The following is a 5,134-nucleotide window of genomic DNA, read 5'->3' as shown; positions in this document are numbered from 1 at the left end:
CACTTCCAGCCGGCCGACAACACCAAGAAGATCTTGCTGGACCCGGCGCAGCCGGACAAGTACGTCACCATCGGTGCCGGCTTGAACAAGAAATAGGAAAGCGAGCTCACCAGCTTCCTCCGTGAGAATCGGGACATCTTCGCATGGACTCCAAGAGACATGCCGGGTGTGCCGAGGGAGTTGGCTGAGCACCACCTCCACGTCCGGCCAAGAAGCTCAAGCATTACTTCCAAGAACACCCCATCCGGGTGGTTGCCACAGCGCCTCTGGCGGAGATCATCGGCAGCAAAGATGCCAACGGCCGAGTTGCCAAATGGGCCCTGGAGCTAGCCGCCCACACCATCCTCTACGAGCCACGCACAGCCATCAAGTCGCAGATCCTCGCGGACTTCTTCGTCGACTGGGCTGAGATGCAGTACTGCCGCTTGCGCCGGATTCCACACCTTGGAAGATGCACTTCGACGGCTCGAAGATGCGCAACGGCTTGGGAGCCGGCATCGTCATCACCTCTCCCAAGGGAGACCGGCTGGACTACGTCCTGCAGATCCACCTCGCCGCATCCAACAATGTGGCGGAGTATGAAGCGCTCATACATGGGCTGAAGCTGGCCAAGGAGATTGGCGTGCGTCGCATACTTTGCTTCGGCGACTCCGACTTGGTTATACGACAAGCATCCGGCGGCTGGGACGCGAAGGACGCCAACATGGCCTCATACCGCTTCCATGTCCAGCAGCTATCCGGCTTCTTCGACGGCTGCGAATTCCACCATGTGCCACGAGCAAACAACGAGGCGGCTGACGCCTTGTCCAAGATTGGCTCAACCCGGCAAGCCATTCCGCCGGGTATCGCCTTGGCGGTTATCAAGAAGCCGTCCATCATACCGTCACCGGATTCGGATTCAATATTCGTGCCGGCTGACCGGGGGCTGCTCGGCCGAACCCGGGGCTTCATCGCCCAAGTCGGGGGCTAACAAGCCGAACCCGCCGGCTACCATGCCGAACCCGGGGACTTCTCGGTCCAACCCGGGGGCTTCATCGCCACACTCGGGGGCTAGCAAGCCGAACCCGCCGGCTAGCAAGCCGAACCCGGCGACCATGCGGTCGAAGCCGGAAGCTCCCACGCGGGAGACCACTGTTGGTCAGCGTATTCGAGATAAGATGCGTACCTTCATGGGCACAAGAATTCCTCTCCTACCTCACCGACGGTGTGCTTGCACGATGACGAGTCCGGGCCGGGCAGATTGAGAGAAGGGCCAAGGCCTATACAATCATCAACCACGAGCTGTACAAACGCAGCGTAAGTGGGGTGTTCCAGCGGTGCGTCGAGCCGGCTGAAGGGATTAAACTCCTACGGGAAATCCATCAGGGTGAGTGCGGCCACCACGCCTCCTCCCGAGCCATAGTGGCCAAAGCCTTCCGGCACGGTTTTTGCGGCCGACTGCGCTCGGAGACGCGGAAGAGCTGGTGAAGAAGTGTAACGGCTGCCAACGCTTCGCCAAGCAAAGGAACACGCCGGCTTCCGCCTTGAAGACCATCCCCATTACCTGGCCATTTGCCGTATGGGGCTTGGATATGGTGGGCCCATTCAAAACAGCCCGAGGCGGCATGACTCATCTCTTGGTGATGATTGACAAGTTCACTAAGTGGATCGAAGCCAAGCCAATCAAGAAGCTGGACGGCTCCACAGCCGTCACATTCCTCAAGGAAATAATCGTGAGATATGGCTACCCGCATAGCATCATCACCGACAATGGCAGCAACTTCGCCGAAGGCATCTTCAAACGCTACTGCGGAGAGATGGGAATCCGGATGGACCTATCGTCCGTGGCGCACCCGGAAACCAACGGCCAAGTGGAGAAGGCTAACGGCTTGATCCTAGCCGGCATCCGGCCCCGGCTGGTGGAGCCGCTTGAGCGCTCAGCCGGCTGCTGGATTGAAGAGCTGCCCGGTGTCTTGTGGAGCCTGCGCACGACGCCAAACCGCTCAGTCGGGTTCACACCCTTCTTCCTCGTATACGGGGCCGAAGCCGTCCTGCCGACTGATATCGAGCACGACGCGCCAAGGATCAAGCTCTACACAGAAGCTAAAGCCAAAGAAGCTCGCGAAGATGGAGTCGACCTGGTTGAAGAGGTCCGGCTGATGGCCGAGTCCAGGTCAACCGTATATCAGCAAAGCCTCCGTCGCTACCACAACCGGAAGGTCAAGACCTTAGTATTCCGAGAAGGAGACCTAGTGCTCCGGCTGATCCAACGGACAGCCGGACGAGCATAAACTAGCATCCCCATGGGAGGGTCCCTTCATCGTGAGCAAGGCGGTAGGCAACGATTCCTACTATCTCATAGATGCCCAAGAGGCTAAGAAAAACAAGCCGGACAAGGCCGACGAGGAGACTAAACGTCCCTGGAATGTCGGGTTACTCCGCCCATTTTACACATGAGAACGAGGAATGTATGTATCCCTTGTATCCCTTTTGTGAGTTATGAAAAAGCTTGCGCCAAGAGCGCCGTTTCCGACAAGTTTTTCGCGTACTTTACCTTGTTTCGCCAATTGGCTTGAACCCTCTCACGAGGTCGGCTCAGTAACGTGATTCGGTTTCCGACAGCCGGCTTCCGATCCAGCTACAGACCGCAACCCGGCTGTCCGGCTGGCGGGAGTAAGGCCTAGGGAGCCGGCACGCGAAAAACGACTAAGAGAAAGAGTAAAAGCGAGTTGACTTGCAACCTTTCATAAAAGTGCCGGATTGCCGAATTCAGCTCGTTCGACTGAAATACCGTCGGCCTCACCCAGCGGCCCGCTCTTGATCCGGCGACGGATCGCAAGTCGGACGTACGACCGGCAAGAGCACAGCCAAAGAGTGGGGTGGATGGGAAAAAGCGAACGAGTCGAAAGAAAGCAACTCGGTACACAAATGATTAACAAACACACTAAAGTGCGACATAATTAAAGGACGATAATATTCATACATCTGCACCCGGCATCCCGGGGATTTAATAAATTGTCTTGGCAAAAGAACAACTGAAAAGCAGGAAATCTAAGCCGGAGGGGCATCAGTGGAGCCGGCTGCCGGGTCGTCCTCAGGCACGTCCTCCGCCTCCTCATCGTCCATGTACTCTCCATCGGACGAGAGGAGGGTTCGGGTCCGCGACGAAGAGGGTCTTGTCGACGAACTCGGCGATGGTGCTGGCTCGAGCAAGGCGGGCGGCCTTGAGATCGGGCTGGGAGCTTGTCCTCCACGCCGGCTCGCCGGAACTCAAGCTGCCCCGGGTCCACCTCGTTGTACCAAGAGAGGACGAAGGACGGCGCCATGTCGGCACCGGCGCGCGTGGCCGACTCCTTCCGGTCGAGGAAACGGTCCGGCGCCCGCTCCATCGCAGCGATGAGGCCGAGAGATATCTTGCGGCGCCGCCTCTTCGAGGCCACGGCATGGGCACCGGCTCTTCGGCCGCCTTCCGAAGCTCCCGGCCGAGCTTGGTGATGGGCTCGATGCGGGCACCCATGGACGCCAGGTGATCCTCCATGGAGAAATACTCCGAGCTGCCTTCGCCGGTCTCCCGCCTCCTGGAGTCGCGCGCGACGCCAACGGCTGTCAAAGCCGCCTCCTGCGTCTCCGGGAAGGCCGCTGCAAGAAGAAGAAACATGTCGGAGAGCTGTCAAAACCGAAATAAGCTGAAAAATGCAAATTTTCGAAGTCCTAAAGTAGGCACGGCGGCAGCCGGCAAGAACCGACGCCCCCGGCCCGAAGACGGAGATTCCGAAGCTCTAAAGTAAGCTCGGCGGCAGCGCGAGAACCGACTGCCCCAGCCCGAAGATGGAGATTTCGAAGTACAAAGGAAAAAAGCACTGGCGGCGGCGGCAAGAACCGGCGCCCCAGCCCGAAGATGGAGATATCGAAAAAATCAAGTTTCTGCCGCCGGCTGCCAACATAAGCCGGCAGCCGACGGCCGAAAGCCGGCAAAGGGAAGGAACATAAAGATGCACTCACCCGCCAAGCCGCGATCAAGCGCGCCGAAATCGTCGGTCCAGCGTTTGGCGGTAGCCGTCAGCTCTGTGGACTTGGCGGTGACCTCCTCCTGCAGCGCAAGCCGCTGCTTCTCCACCTCCGTCGGCCGCCGGCTCGGATCATCCACCTTCTCCTTCTCCGCCGTCCCGAGGGAGTTGAGCTCGGTGAGGTGGTTCCGCTCCGACGGGCGTAGCCGCGTCGGCTCCGATCAGCCGGCTTAAGCTTGCGGGCGGCGGATCGGCCCGCCTCCTCGCTCACGGCGCAGCGGTCGCGGCGGCTCGGAGATCCGACTCCAGGCTGCGGGACCTTGGCGGCTTCAACTACAAGACGGCCGAAAGGAATGTCAGCCAACCAAGATTAGAAAGAAAACAAGACATCAAGTCGAAAGAAGCATAGAGCTTACCCTTGGCGGCTTCCGGCTCGCGGGCCAAGTCGGCCCGGTCCGGCTTGGCCTTGTGGTAGTGGGTCACGGCGCGGTTGTACGGAGCGGTGCGCCGATCCGCCACAGCCTAAGGAAAAAGGAAAAAGTTAGTCGATCAGGCGAAACCCGTGCCGGCTCCAAGCAGCCGGCCCATGCCTCGGAGGGCTACCAGGATAATAATCAGATCAAAAACAGTCAAAGCTTACCTTGCTGGCTTCCTCCACCTTGGCGACGTTAGCCGCGGCCTCGGTTGCCCTGGCCTTGAGATTGGCCTGCAGGCTGGAGAAGAACATCTCCACCGATGCTTGGCCGGGGTTCCCCTCCCGGCTGGTCACCTCGTAGGAGTCGGCGCGGAGCCACGCCTGCTCCATGGTGGCAGCCGAGCCGAGGCTGGAGTCGGAGGCGGACGGCACCTGAAGAAGAAGTGCGCCCTTGGCCACGTGCAGGCCTTGCGGTGACGCCGTTGGGGTTCCCGTCCTCACCAGCGCGCGCGAGTCGGCGCCCTCCGTGCGCACCGGCTCGTCTCTGGCCGGCTCCTCCGTCGTCGGCTGCGGTGGCGGCGTCGCTCCGGCGCGGCGGATGGCCCGGCCGGCCCGGTCGTCTCCGGCGCCCGAGGTGCCTCCTCCGGGCTTTCGTCCAGCACCACCACGCTCGGCCCGGCTCCGGCTCCGATCGTGGGCGGCGCAGCCCTCCCGGCTCCGGTTCCGGTCGCGG

Source organism: Lolium rigidum, chromosome 6, assembly GCF_022539505.1.
Source record: "Lolium rigidum isolate FL_2022 chromosome 6, APGP_CSIRO_Lrig_0.1, whole genome shotgun sequence".
Taxonomy (NCBI): Eukaryota; Viridiplantae; Streptophyta; class Magnoliopsida; order Poales; family Poaceae; genus Lolium; species Lolium rigidum.
The sequence above is the reverse complement of the archived record's forward strand: the minus strand, read 5'-3'. Positions refer to the sequence as shown.